The sequence below is a fragment of the Tasmannia lanceolata genome, unplaced genomic scaffold (genome assembly GCF_043159265.1).
Source record: "Tasmannia lanceolata isolate RefF3 unplaced genomic scaffold, GAP_Taslan_0.1 ptg000008l, whole genome shotgun sequence".
In the NCBI taxonomy this organism is placed as follows: domain Eukaryota; kingdom Viridiplantae; phylum Streptophyta; class Magnoliopsida; order Canellales; family Winteraceae; genus Tasmannia; species Tasmannia lanceolata.
In genome coordinates, this window is record NW_027518685.1 from 54,309,501 (window position 1) to 54,325,301 (window position 15,801).

General features: G+C 40.9%; 1 long non-coding RNA gene across 1 annotated transcript; it reads right to left on the reverse strand.

The window, feature by feature from the left end:
• Positions 1-13,265: 13,265 nt before the first annotated feature.
• LOC143883644 (uncharacterized) lies at positions 13,266-14,567 on the reverse strand. The gene is made up of 3 exons (XR_013252456.1): positions 14,137-14,567; positions 13,500-13,558; positions 13,266-13,400 (listed from the first exon to the last, which is right to left on the reverse strand). It is a non-coding gene; the product is annotated as an uncharacterized LOC143883644 (long non-coding RNA).
• Positions 14,568-15,801: the final 1,234 nt, after the last annotated feature.

Below are 15,801 nucleotides of genomic sequence, written 5' to 3' on the forward strand. Positions count from 1 at the left end.
AACAAAAGAATCAATTTTTAAATTTTAGGAAGGGGGGATGGACTTCCAGATGGATGTCAAGATTAAAGCAGAAGCATAAGTCAAACAATGGTCATGGTTGCCATAAAGCTCAGTTTCAATAACCTGACCCAATTGACTTCCAAGAATCTCCACTGTTGTAGTGGCCCAGGCGTGAAAGGGAATATCATAAAATCTGACCCTGATAGTTCTGGAGCCAGTATTATATGCCGGGTGCCAAGGATTCAGAGAAGAGAGATATTCTCCCACAGCATCTACACCTCTCCTAAGAATAGACGTAGCCTGGCGCTCTAAATCAAAAATAAATAACACATCCTCAGCATTAATAGAGAAAGGTTTGGGTAGATCCTGAAGATTCCATTATTTTTTCACCCATTCCCACACATCTTCAATCATCCAAGACCCCGATTAAAGGCTGCCAATAAGGCATCGCTTCAAATATCCTTTTCTTTCCTCCATTAATCTACCTGGGATTTCAATTACTAAGCCTCCGTTGGTTGTAGCCTCGACTGTGGATTTCTTAGGCCTCCATATCAAATTAGACTTATTTTTGTTTTTAGGATCACCCTCTCCACTTCTCTTTATGAAGCATTTTCTGCAAATAGATCGGGTTTCAAAATTTCAGTAGTTGCATTGTGAGCACATCCAGTCACTAGCATTTGCCACCATTTGTCTATTCGATTCAGTAGGTTGACGACCCGGGGCGATTCTAGCACCAAAGCCAACCATCTTCCCCTCGTGACTCTATCTTCATTGCTCCCCAGGGATCTCGTATGGGATCTTGGACCTATCTGAGTCGGTCTAACCGCATTAATCTCTTGGCCATAAGCAAATAGCAGTCTCCGACAGCAGGGGTTAGAGATCCCCAGGGAATCAAAAATTTCCAAGACTGAGTAACCTCCATCAACGCAGGCAAGAAATAAACCTGATAACCTCAAGATTAAGTCCACAGGAGCAGAAAAACGATTCCGATGGAGGATCAGATTCAATACATCTCGGAGGGCTGAGACGACGGTTGCTTAAAATATCTCTAATGGTCATAACTTTATTCTCTAGAGTTCCTACTTTGAATCTTGATCCTCTTCATCACCTTAAGCGTCCTTCATTCTCTCTTTCCCTTATATCTCACTTTTTTATCTCTATTTTCTTTCTCTTCTTTTTTTCTCTCAATTCCATCAACTAGTTTTGTATTTTGAAGGTCAAAGACAATCATCCAACTAAGCTCCATTGATCTAAACATATGTTCTTATAATATAATCTGATTTTGATCATATTATTAAGTGAACAAAGAGTTGTACCCAAGATCGTTTGCACAACAAAAGGAATCCATCGATTCAACTTACCGTCTAGCGTCGATTAGATCGCCGGTGAATTTTCGAAGAGTAGATCAAGCGGACATGTTCTTTTCTACAACAACTAAAAGTATTTGTATTTGTGTTTATTAAATCATAATAAAATCAGTTGTCCCTAGGTATCCTTGGTTAGAGAAATATTTTTGTTCTGCACGGTTTATTCTTCCGCTACGTGTAGCAATTTCGTACGGGGTTTTTCGACATTTCTATCAAAACCCTCTTTAGATCTAGGAGAGGAGGGGCGACAAGGCTAAAGCACTCGAAAGGCCAAGCCTGTGCAAGAGTCATAGAGAAGTTAAAGCAGTGCATATCAATCAGATCATGAACAAAATGCAAACCAATCAAACCAAATAACTGAAAGGAAAAGGGAAAGGCAAGGAAATGTACTGCCCAACAGTACCATAGGCCACAGATCGACCTCATGCCATCGCGAGGTAGCGAATCCATCTCCCACAAGAGGAAGACGTAGACAGCATCTCCCCAATTAAAGTCCGCCAACCTGTCAATGTGGCGGACTATGCTAAAAAAGTCTCGACTGACCCCGTTGCCAGTCGTAGTGAAGAGGGTCTGTCCTAGGAGGGACATCACAAAACTCATCGCCACTCGCCGATAATACATGTCGTCTACTACTAACAGTTGAGCTGGCCACTGTGCAAACTAGCTTACATGGACCATCGCACCAGAGGCGTATGTGACTATAATCGGCTACCCCTTAGCGTCCAAGTTGAGCACACCAAGTATCTGCCTGAACTCCACCTATGAGACCGGCATGAACCCAACCCGCTCTCCCCCCATCGGGAGCCCAGAAAGTGCGGAGAAAGCGAGTGGGGTCATGCCCACATCCCCAATGGGGAAGTGGAAGGTGTGGGTAGTGTCCCACCACCTCTCTGCCAAAGCAACCCTTACGTCCGACCCCACCAGCTCAGGGTCCAAGCGAACGAGTATGTCCACCTTTGCAGCTCTGACGTACGCCTGAGCCTGGACCAGAAGATCTCCCACCTCGAGCGGATCTCTCTCAATGACCCCCTAGTGGTCAAAAGCGGGACACGTTGTAAGAAAACAAAAGAAAAAATTCAATCGGGGCAAGAATTAACTGTAAAAAAAACCATAAAATAATCATAAGTCTGGCAAAATCGAAGAAAGACTAGCAATTATTTGAACTTAAGGAGACGATTATCAAGTCCAATGACAAACCTTCCCCTATAAAATTCAAACGACCACGAGCCTGTCACCAGAAACAATCCTTGCGATGTTCACAAAATTCTATGTCCACACGTATGAGTAAGTAAAAACGGGCGTCAACCGTGTCCTTAAGTGAACACTCACTCAAATTCCTTGCTTCGCCGTACCAAAAGAGCGTGCTCCTCACCCTCTAGGGCCGCCTGCCCCCCATCCCTCCTCTCTCGTGAAACACGATGAGCCATATTAGCTAGAGCTGAAGGGAAAGTCGAAGGGAACACGAAGAACGTTAGAAAAACCAGAGCGAAAACTAGAAACAAACTACGAATAAAGAAAATGGCGTTCGGCTTGGACTTTTATAGAACCCAAGCTGAATCGTAGTGTGTGATTTTGAAATCGCATTCTGTGATTTGCCCAAAATTGCACTATGCGATTTGGGTATTTTGGCATTTTTTAGCATATTTTATGTTCAGATCTACATTTTCCGAGCTCATTCCATTCATTTTCCCTCCGTGGACCCCCAAAATATTTTGAAACCAACTTGATCAGTCCTCTGGTCACTCCTGAAGCTCTCCTGTGGGGTTCCAAACCCCTAGTAAAGTCATTCTGAATCCTCCAAAAGGGGTTTTCGCCTTTACATCATGCATTCTACGAATCAATACACTCTGGTTTATCCCTATCAATGTCGATGCAATCTGTGATTTCTAATTCTCCCTAGTGGAGTCAACTCTCCCCAGTAGAGTCAAGGCAGACAAATGCCTCTCAATTATTTTTCGGTAAAGACACTTCGAGTCCCCAAAAGGACTCTTGTCCTCACATCATGCGGTCGACGAAACAATCAATTTTAGTTAATCCCCAGCTGAGTTGAGGCAACCAAATACCCTCCAATCTACGCACAGAAAAGTTGCTGGACAACTAAATGCTTCCAAATTGAGTTCCCCGAACTCCAATGTTTCTATGCAACGAACCGCAAGACCTGTCTTCCGCCTCTAGTAAACTCTCGTATAAACCCTAGTTCTCGATACCAAGTTTAAGATCAAATCCCGTCGCCACGGATTCTTTTCCCTCTCAATCAATTGAATCCCGTCCCACAGATTCTTTTCCCTCTCAATCAATCAAATCCCATCACCATGGATCCTTTCATCAATCAATCAGATCCCCTCACCTTAGGATCCTTCCATCAATCAATCGGATCCTGTCATCACGGATCCTTTTATCAATCAATCAGATCTTGTCAACATGGATCTCGCTCTTACACAAGGGTAAGTCCGTTACTACACGGTAGCCCACCAAGGTAACTTCGTTACCACACGACAGCCCTCCTGGGTAAGTCTGTTACTACACGGTAGCCCTAAAAAACCATAGTAAGTCCATTACCACACGGTAGCCCGACAAGGTATGTTTGTCACCACATGGTAGCTCTCAAACACTTGGGTAAGTCCGTTACCACACGGTAGCCCACCAGGGTAAGTACGTTACCACACAGTAGCTCTCTTGGGTAAGTCCATTATTACACAGTAGCCCTCAAAACCAGAGTAAGTCTGTTACCACATGGTAGCATGCCAAGATAAGTACATTACCACACGGTAGCTCTCAAACACAAGGGTAAGTCTGTTACCACACGATAGCCCTCAAAAAAAGCATTGGATGCTAGTAAAGCATCCCCCTTTGTAGGTTGTTCGTACCCATACGATAACCAGCCTTCCAACCAACCCTTAAGCCACCATGCACTGGATGTTAGAAAAGTATCCCACCTAGAAGGTGTTTGTATCCATACAACACAAGTCTTTTGGCCAACCCTTAAGACATCAACTCAGATCAAAGGCCTGGTAGAACAAGGTATCCCTTGTAATCAAATCCATTCAAATCCAAGATAAGATGATAGCAATGCATCTGCTCTATTCTATCAAAATCACACGATCCTCCTTATCAAACATTGGATGCCACACAGGCATCCCTTTCATCGACATTAGCACTGGATGTCAAAACGACATCCCTCGAGGTCCCTCCCTAAGTCAGGCGTCAATCCTGACTTCAGATGACCCTTCCGACTGTTAGAAACGATGTCCACCCAAGACTCGTTCGAGCAGTCACAATTTTAAAACTCAAAACAGTCAACGAGAAGTTTCCGCTCAAGGACTAGATAGCATGATTCCCCAGTAAAGCTTGTCCGCCTAAGGATCTGATGCGAGTCTTGCAACCCTGTATTAGTCCCCACTGACAAAAATTTGTTGTTTCCTTACTTTGGCAATTATGTGCCTTGCACTCTCTACCACAGAGGGGCATATGTAGACACTCAATCTTATCAAGGCAGTACTAATGATTGGTTGTCATGAGGATGACTCCCATGACAACCCCAAGGTCCCTGTTCTCTCTCTCTCTCTCTCTCTCTCTCTCTCTCTCTCTCTCTCTCTCTCTCTCTCGTTCACAAAGCAGGAAATAATCCTCAAAAATGAATTTGTCCCAAAGCTAAAACCCAAGAGCCTGTTTTCACAATGCACCCGCCTTTTACGACACAACAAAAAAACCTCGTTTTTGCAAGGTATTAGCCAAAACTTAACTTTGAGTAAAAAACTTGCAAGAATTGCGACACCATTTCAAAGTAAATAACTAGGTTCATCGGATTGTCCTCACCGGAAGGAGTGCAACGGATCAAACCACGCACGATTTGGAGTCCATACGAAGGAGTTATGGTCTTTAAAAGTTCCCAAAAATACTCAAAAAACCTTGGAAACCCAATTTCGGATTCACCGAAATTGCACACACCACATCAAAGCATGAAATTAGGTTCAATAGATTCTCCTTGCCGCAAGGAGTCCAGCATATCTGACTGCGCATGATTCGGAGTCTAAACGAAGGAGTTACGGCCCGCCAAAACTCCCAAAAACTCCCGGAAATACCCAAAATACCCCCGCTGACCTACTATTGACCAACAAATCGCAATTTGCGATTTTAAAATCGCAACTTGCAATTTGGGATCCGAAACCAATAAATGGGGGGGTGAGAGTAAAAATTAGAGTTTTAACTGATCCATAAAGATTCAAACTGATTCAAGAGTTTTTTAACTATCCCAAAAGTTGATTTTCAGTAAAAAAAAACCTCTGGTTCTTCTGTTTTTCATTTATTTTCGAGAAAATTCCGTCCGCAAACCCTAGTTTCCTTTTTAGAGAGTGAAAGGTAGAGAAATATTTAGGGAGCATTCTGCGTCGTTGTTCTGCATAATTTCGGAGAACTCGAGGCTACACCGCTCAACTAGCACCGTTGTTCTGCCGAATTTTCGGTGAATTCGGAGCTACACCATCAGCACAACGTCGTTACACTGCCGACTTTTTCGGAAGACATTCCGCTTCATTGGTAAAATTATATTTGTTTCTCCGCTTTCTACATTTCTGTTACAAAACCTGGTATAAGATAGTGTGGACCCCGATCCGAGAGAGGCGGGGGACGAGACCCCAGAAAGTCTCTAGATCATCCATGTGAATGGAGAGCTCTACCAAGGAACTCTCAAAACAATGCCTCTCACAGCATGAGTGGCGATGTAAGGTGAGATACCTCTCGATTCGGGGACTAGCCCAGATCTGAGACGTACCTAAAACAAAGAAGAGTCGACATCCAAGGAAGTGGGCCCTGGATTCCATACTATGCTCTATTGCAATGGATAACCAGAGATGCAAAAAGGTTCGTGCCTGGTTACGAATTTGGAAGGTCCAAAGAGCACCTCGTCCGCACAAGTGCAAGCACCTGGTCGCTTATGCCATTTATTATTGATTTTGAAGAGTTTTGGGCGAAAGTCATGTGAAATGGGAACATATATTTCCGAGAAGAGGTCTATTTAATCATGCATGTCTCGGAGATGAAAATAATAAGCACTCACAAGAGAAATAAAAGAAGTGTCACCTAAGAATAGCTAGGTTATGAGTGGCATGCCTAATTGGTGTCTAAGTTCTGGTAGACAAACGCATGGATACTGCAGCTAAAGGTATAGGGTCTGTACATGAAAGTAAGAAAACACAACAATACACTCATCACAACTTGACTCCACACGACGCGACACAACAAACCCTAAAACTCTAATGCAATACTTGACTCGGACCAAGATGGCCATCCATCCTGGCTGCTCTACGTATCCCGGCCTCTGGAAGAATCAGAATCAATGTAGTTCGATGACCTATTCTAAACTACGATGCCTAACCATCTAGAACCGCTATCCTAGACTCGATTAACTAGACTCGACTGGTTTTTAAAGCTTTTTGTACGATTGCTTGAGTTCAAGTGAATTGTAATTTTTAGGACTCTATATGCCCTAACTAATGCAAGTTGATTAGCCTCAAGCTAATGCAGGTGGGCCCTACATCTTATGTGTAACTAGGCTATGCATCCTAAGGAAAACCATGGGCTGACTAAATGCATCATGGTCTAGCCATCGGCTCGACTAAGTGTCTAACCGACCACGACTCGAGGCCTCCTAACTCTAAGGACACTTACACGACAAGACACACCATATCAATACAAATAGGACAGAGTCCTAACTCTAAAACACCCAAAAAATCTAGGACAGACTCCTAACTCTTAGGGAAGATCTTTTTGAAAAGATTTTAAAGACTTTTTGTATTTTTTTAAGGTTTGAAATGTTTATTTTTAAAGGTTTAGCTGGACTTGGGATATGGATCTCAAGCTGCACTACGTACCTCGTGGAAGATGATCAAGCCAACTTAGTTCGGAAACAGACTCTCCTAACTACTCTCTTAATGACTCAAGATTTTTGAGATTTTTAGTTTTTCAGATATTTTTCAAGTGTTTTTTACACAAGAGGACAGAATCCTATCATCAAAAGGGTATGACGGACTCCTGATATCCCGCAAAGGTTGGACAACATCCTATGCTTTGCGGGGAGGGCTGAATGGAATCACATCTCTGCAAGGGTTGGACAGCATCCTATACCTTGCAGGAGTGGATAAAAATCACATAACTTGATGAGAGGTTGAACAGAATCCTAACCCCTATGATGATAGGACTAACTCCTGAAAGACTGACTCCTAATGCACAAACCTAAGAGGTGAGTGTTAATAAGACTAAGCTAGTCTCCTAAAAAGAAAAAGAGATAAAGAAGGGTGTTAATGAGACTGGACAAGTATTCTAAACATCGAGATGAGCTCCAAGTAACCTTATCATTGCCCCTGCAATGACATATCAGAATAAGGTAACAGACTAGGTTAGTCTTCTAGCTAGAAAGGGGTGTAACTTGTGAGAGTTGAGCAGTCTCCTATGGGTTGACTCATTAATGAGAGAAAGCATATCTCCAAAAGATGGATGATTTTTCTACCGAGACATAGCTTGTTTCCTGAAAAGGTAGGCTCAAAACGATTCTTTCATCGCCCATGCAATGAATAGGCTCCTAATGCTCAAGGAATATACATCTAAAAAACTAGGCAAGTCTTTTAAATAGAAGAGGGGAAAGCTACTTAGACTAAGTAAGTCCCCTAATGATGGGCTTGGGCTAACGCCTTCATCGCCCTCGCTAATGCTACTACCAGGCTCTAAACCAATACTAGAATGAGATAAGAGGTAAAAGGAAACAAGCTTTATCTTTGTAAAAATCATTCCGAACATGGTAATTTTAGTTTACAAGACCAAGTGTATAGTTCAATTCTAACAACCATACATAGTAGAGTTTCATACACTAACAAGTATAGGATACATCAATAACACATGGTCAGGTTATATATAAAAATAATAATAATAATAAAGTGCTTTATCATACTTACACCAGTTCACTATGTATACAAAACCAAGAGAACCATCCAATTGAATGAAAAATACCCAAACCCCAACAATAAGTTCATCTTATAACTGAAACGATATAGTTTAAATAGCCTATGAGATTCACTCAAACAATTATATAAAATAGGTAATCAATTCCAGCAAATATAACCCAACCTGACCCTTCAAAACATTCCAACTCATAACAAATTACCACGGTTTTCAAATCAACACTTTTAAGTTGAACTGCCGGTGAGAAGAACATCACAAAAAGGTATAGGCAAATGCCTATAATGGGCATGCTTTTACAAAATATAATAATAGTCTCATCATATGTACCATGGACCAAAAGGTTCTGTGCTATTCCAAAGACTATTCAAAGCTATTACTCTTCTTAAGTAGACACTATAAATCCAAATGACTGTCACAAATTGATCACAAAGGTAAGTCTAGTTATCATTTTCTTCATAGGGTTGCCACATATTCATCCCATTTTTTAAAAAATGGACCAGGTTGTAAGGCAGTTAGGGTCTGGGCTTAAGGAGTTGATATGGCCATGTTTTCGTGTTTAGACCAACTCATCTCACTTTTTAGCATTTAAATGGCTGTTAAAAGATCCTAACAGCCCTCGCAAATGGTTATCACAAGCTGAAGTGCATACAAAAATGTGGTCAGGTGACAATACCAATCTTCTCATGGAATATGAAAGAGACCCTTCTCAAAATAACTATTAAAAATATACTTAGCTACTCAATTTTCAAAAATAAAAAGGATGTCTGGTTCTAGGAACATAAAAATCAACGCACTAGCCATATTATTTCTTGTTCCAAACGAATACTAATATATTCCATTAATTATATCCTTTATACAGTTCAAAATTCTACCACCCTTCGGACATTTCTACATATTCAGCAAAAGCAAATATCATCTATTCTTTTCTCTAATACGAATGGAATATACCAACTTATGCATAACAGTTAGGCTATCACTTATAAAGGACAAGTACTCAACACAACGCATCTTTGACTTCAGCACCTACACCAAAACGAGTTAACTTTGTATAATGAAAGTACCATGTATTAACAACTAAGAAGCAGGCTTCTATAGACATTACTATATTTTAACTAGCATATTTTTATCAGCAAAAAGAAAAACTATTATCCCTCTATATGACCCATACAAATTTGAATACCTATCCCTAATTCTTCCCACCGAAAGGAGATAAGGTAAATGAGGTTGCAAGCACATAGATTGATAAGGATCAATAATCATTTGAGGAGGACAAAGCCTATGCCTGTAACCAATACATTTGTCCTCACTATGATACATGTGTAAGAATTTTACCAATCCTTATCACACATCAATTTGTATCAGTTTTACAAATGGCTTTACGCAAACAGATTTGGGTGAGTGTAAAAATCATCAATAATGGAATTATGTCAGAATCATTTCCAAGTGACACAGACATCATACCATCAGTCCTACTTGAGAACAAACCTGTCTCCTTGGGTACACCAAGATAAGGGTGTTGACACAACCTATTTATACAACAATATAGATAAAGAAGCATTAATGCCATTTCCTTGAAAATTTGAGAGAACCAGGTAACAAATTTCACACAAAATCTTCACTTCATGCTGCCAAATGATGATCAAAGCAAACATACAGATTCCAAGGAAAATCACAATTAATTCAACAAATGGTCATCACCGAAGAATTTTCACAATTCTTGAACAATCACCACAATTTCTAACTAAATTCGAAATCATACACCATCAAATGAGAATCAAGAGGAAGAAAATTATAATAAACCGTAAGAAAGAACAGCTATCAAACAGAATTTAAGAAAAGTAAAGATATATTACCTTCTACTTTGCTTTTCGTCAAACGAACCTTAAATTCACAGCGACGACAGCTGAAATTGATGGTGATGAGTGATGCCCGCGAGCTTGATACCCTAAACCCTCTTCTTCTTCTTCTTCTTCTTCTTCTTCTTCTTCTTTTCAACCCTAAGCAAAGAAACCCTAAATGTTCTTCTCTTCCATGAAGAAATTCTAGATCCCTTTTAATTTCTCAGAAGAAAGAGCGGGCTTGCGGGACGCGTTGATCGGAGAAGAAAGAGCAAAAGAGCTAGGGTTTGGAAGTAGAAGATGATGGAAGTGATGGTGTAAATGAAGGATCAATTAGGGGTAGCAAGAAGCACACATAGATCAGAAATGAAAGACGAGGTAAGGAAAAGCCATTGATTGAAGCTTGGCAATGGAGATTGTTCTTAGAGCACAAGATCTCCCTCCTCTTTCTCTGCTACTCTATCTCTCAAAAAAAAAAAAAAAAAAGGCCCTTCTAAACGAATTTCTTTTATTTTTATAGGTAAGATGGGGGTATTGATATTGGCACTACCCATTTTAATGGGCGCACGGATGATGGAAAATTTGATTTTGGCATGAGATTTTTCGTGTCTTTTCTGCCCCAGATTCGTCCGCTCCAGGATAATCCACCCCCCTTTTCTGGTTTACACTACGCACACTATCTTGGCTCGTTTGCTAGGCAAACGTGCTCAGATCTTGATGAAAATTTGCAGGGACAATGGTAAGACCCTAACCTAGCTTGGGGTAGAATTTGGGACTCCAATTCATTGATTTGATGGGGTTTATCATTTAAACGAATAAGTTCAGGGCCCGTTCAAAATGGGGTGTGTACAGATAGTTATAGGGATCAGGGTTCCTCTTGCCTCGAATCCTATAACGCAAATCCCGTACCTCTCTTTGTAAATAGCGTTATGTTCTCTATCCTTATCTCACCACTCTGTCTCTTGTCCCACCATAGACAAAAGAGATAGAGACAAGAGCCCTGTGCTCCGACGGTGTTTGACAAACGGAAGTAGCCAAAACCCACATTTTCTTTTCTTCCTCGTTTTAATTGTCCCAATTAGGGCGTATGCCATGTGATTCGAGAGTAATCCCTCCAGACCCGAATCACGAAGTAAACACTCATATTTCAGATAATATTAACTGATTTCCTTCTTAAATCCATGTCTTTTTCAAAATAGGAACTAAGCTTAATCGCAATAAAGGATAAAAAGTTAAGGTTTTCGATAAAGTTCTTTAAAAACTGCCTAGTCAAGTCAAGAGACCGAGTTTACCCGGGCAAGAAGGGTGCCTAACACCTTCTCCGATTGTAACCATATCCCTTGCTCCGATTTATGTAAAGATCACGCCTCGAAATAGAGTAAAATTAATGGTTCTAGGCTCAGACCTAGAGGGCAACTTTGGTTACTGCTCTTCCTATGAAATTTGGAAGTTCCTAATTCATCAGAAAACCAGAAACGGATCCTAGGCCCTAACCTAGGTGGCGACTCTGAGAGACTCTTTTGCGTGAAATTCGGATCTTGGTCCCAAGTTCACAGAAAACGCAGACACGACACAATCACACTAGAACAACAGACCCCCGTGCACGAACGCATAGATAACTTATTTTATGTGCTTAGCGAGAACCAATAGTGGGAGTGATGAATGAATCCCAGTCTTCGTCAATGTGTGAGCCACATGGATCATAAATAATACTTTAATCGTATTTGTGTCCTTTATTTGACTTGAGACTATGTCATGAAGAAGAAACTCAATGATGCTACTTTAGCATGTACCTTAGGATCATGGTTGATGCTATCTCGCAGGGCACGTCTATGAAAGTTGTTGAGCCTATTTGAACTGGCATGAGGGCTTAGGGAAGATCGTTTGTTACCACACCATGTTGTGTGACTCTTAGCCATGGCGACTATGTCGGAATTGTATTTTGGATATGAGTCATACGTGCATTACATATCTTGGGCATAGCATTGCTTATATTTGAAAGAGTATGAGTGCTGAATCCGGTGTAATCACATCGTCTGGGGCATAGACGAGATGTTCCGAGTGATGTCCTGTGTTAGTTAGATGATGACTTAACACATAACTCGTAATGTTGTATTTTCCTTCTTGTTAGGTCGCACGTTCCATTTCCGGTATGAGGAGATGAGTAGATGAGATTTTTTATGAGAGAGACGCCTTGCCCTATACATGCGAGTGAGATATGTTGGGATATGGATTGGATTTACCAACCAAAAGATTAGTCCAGATAGTTTTGGTGGGCCCCATTAGCTTAAATGGATAAATCCAATTAAGTATATGGAGAGATCTGAATTATCTTTTGACTTATCTTGATAAGGCACTAGAGTTAGATTTGGGTGAGATTCCTGGACTCCTATATTGAGAGGGACTTATAGATCCTAGACTACTATTACTATATAAGTAGTCAAAAGTCTCTATAAAAAGATAAGAATATGAGACGTCCAATCTCTTCTTCTCTCCCTCAAGTTCCCCCTCCCCTCTCTCTCTCTCTCTCTCTCTCTCTCTCTCTCTCTCTCTCTGTACTCTCTCTAGAGCCATCATCCGTAGACTCTTGAATTTGTGATCGTAAAGAATAAATGAGCGACTCTTGTAGCCTCGCCTACGAAATACAACAAGATTGTTACCGGATTGATTGCGATATCAACGGGCTCGTAACATTAAGCCAAGATCCTGACTTCCGCGTTTGGGTTGCACAAATAAGATATGACTCGCTAACCCTTTGTGTGCAATGTGCTAATTATAAAGAGGGATTTGCTACCATCCATCCCAGAAGGTATTTCGCGGATGGGTTGTTGAATGCGAGAGCAGTCGCCTCGTGAATGACGAGAAAATCTGCTGAAAAGTGAGCCCGCAGGCAGCAGCCCATTAGTGAAATGCCTTCTGTGATGGACGCTAGCAAATCCCTTAAAAGGACGATTTAGAATTCAGAAGAAAAAAATGGAAAGGACCCAAATAAATCAGCTAAAAAGATAAAATTTTCATCAGCCATAGATCATGACCGTTGCCATCTGCAAACGATACCTATAAATACCATTATACAAAGCACTCCTATTTTCGGGTAATGGCACCCCTTTCTTGGTTGTTTCCCCTTTGAGCTCACCAACCCCACCTTCTTCAATCGACTTCTTTCGCCGCCGCTTCCTATATTCCACGTTACCCCCCAAAGGTTCTTCCACGTCCTCTGAAAACCTCACCTTCTTCTTACCTTCATCCACAGAATTATTACCAAAAAAAAGTAAAATAAAAACTCAGAAATGTGAAACAACCAATTACTCGAAAAGCTTAAGCTCAAACAGGGCCTTACAGTTGGTGGCTTCCTCTAGTCCCACGCGAAATAACCAATTACTCCAAAAGCTTAAGGCCCTGTTCGTTTGAGATTATGCCAACCGATTATGAGTTTTTTATTTATTTTTATGGGTAAGCTGGGGTTAGGCAGGACCCCGACCAGATGTATTAAATATAAAAAGATATTACAATGAGCAAGAAAAGAACTCCTCTACATGCAAAGGGGAGCAACCAAAAACGGACCAAATTAAAAAGCCAACACAAAAAAAAGAAGATAATAGACCACAGAGAGAACAGCACCCACAACAGAGAAAATCAAAACGCCGAAAGAAAACAGAACACAGAGAAGCCGAGGTCAACACCATAACAACCCCAAGACCAAAGGAAAGATAACCGATTATGAGTTCATAACAAATTATTCGACTCAAAATTTTGAGTCCAATAATCGCTCATGGGCACACCATCAGTTGTCATAATCTCAACCAACAGGGCCTAAGTTAGAGTTGGTGTTATTTAATCATTTATACTTCAACTAGAAAACCGAAAATTTAGACCTCTGATTGTATTTTGAACTTCTACCCCAGAAAACTATTCGATAACCATGGAAGATTAAATATAGAAGGGTGCGAATATGAAGAAAAGGGGTGACAGAGTACCTGGGGACATTGCGGATTTGGCTGCCGAATCCCTTCTCTCATCCTCTTGATTTGTTTCCCCGGAATCCGTTCGGATGTAACCCGGAAATTTATTCCGGAGAAAAGCCAACAACAAGAGGCTGCACCCCGAGATTGTTATAGCGGCTATGATCCGAGTTTCTGAGTTACCCATGATTGGAAAATCATTCCCCCCGTGAAGTTGGGTATAAGACCTCCTTGTGCTGGTATGGCCGGGATCCGGTGAAGAGAGTGGTTTTGTTGGGTGAAGATTGGGACCAAATGGAGACAGTTGGGAGGGCAGAAAAGATGAGAAAAATAAAAGCAGGGCAATCATTGTTAGGTTTCGAGCTGTTGAATCGTTTACTAATTGATTTTTTGTTTCAATTTAATGGAAAGCAGAGGGTGAGGAAGGACAACTTGGTACTACATCAACTGTTGCTGACAATATCCTGTTTTATACTTATGCTACTTCCATGTCCCTATCTCTTGAGAAAAGTCCCTTGGGATAAGATAGGTCCTGCGGGTCAATTACTCTAGGCTTTGGGCCACAAAATACAATGGTTGGACTTGGACCCATTTTAGCACGAAAGGCTACTCGCATTCTTAGTTAGTCCCTTGACCAAGGTATGGTATATGAGAAGCCTAGGCAGAACCACCTTATAAAATTGGCATTATCTTTAACCTTGTAGCAATCCACATTAGAGTCCTTTAATAAAATGGGGTGTCTGAATGAAATGAATTTTTGGTAGTTTCATCTTCATTATAAAGGCTTCAAGAACCCTGATGGACAACTCAGATAATGGGGAGGTGAGGTGTGTGGGGCTCTAATTACTGTGGCCGGGACAAAAGGCTTCTGGAGTGTAAGGGTGTTTTAATGTACCTACACGCAATGTCAAAGGATTAATGGACAAGAATTGGACACAAAGTTGAATCCAAATTGGGTGCATCAACTCCAAATGCTAAGGTCTGAAAATTAATTTGTGACCAAGTAGTGACTACAAAATCTGATGGAGCATCCTAGCTTCAAATCTACGAGAATATCTTTATATTTTTCTTCATTATTTATCTCTATCTATAAGAAAGTTTTTTGTAACATGTAAAAACCATAATCAAAATGACACACAACATTTCATTTTCTCCCTTTCATTTCGATTGCAATTCTTTTCTCTTTCTCATGTTTTTCCATCTTTCCTCCCCTAGCCCAAATTGCATACAACTGAAGCAATACCAAGGAAACAGTGATGGGGTCCAATTGGAAATAAATCATGACCACAAAAAGGAATGTAGGATTCAAATATACTTTGAAAAGGGTTCCCCGTTATATTTTTGTTCTTCATGTTTATCAACATGGGTATTTCTGTAACTGAAAAACTTTTTTCTCGATTGTAATTCTTCTTTCTCAAGTTCGGATTTGCTAGTGTTCATTGCAGAAGGCGTTTTACAGATGGCCTGTTGCATCTGACAGCTGAATTTTCATCATATTTTGTCTTTATTTATGATTGGCCGCTGTCAGATGCAACAGGCCATCTGCAAAATGCCTTCTGTGATGGACGCTAGCAAATCCTGCTCAAGTTTCGTTCCTCTTTCCCCTCTGAACCCCTCTTTCATCTCCTAACCCTAAGCCTACACTTGTAGGGGTCCAATTGGAAATGAATGGTGGGACCC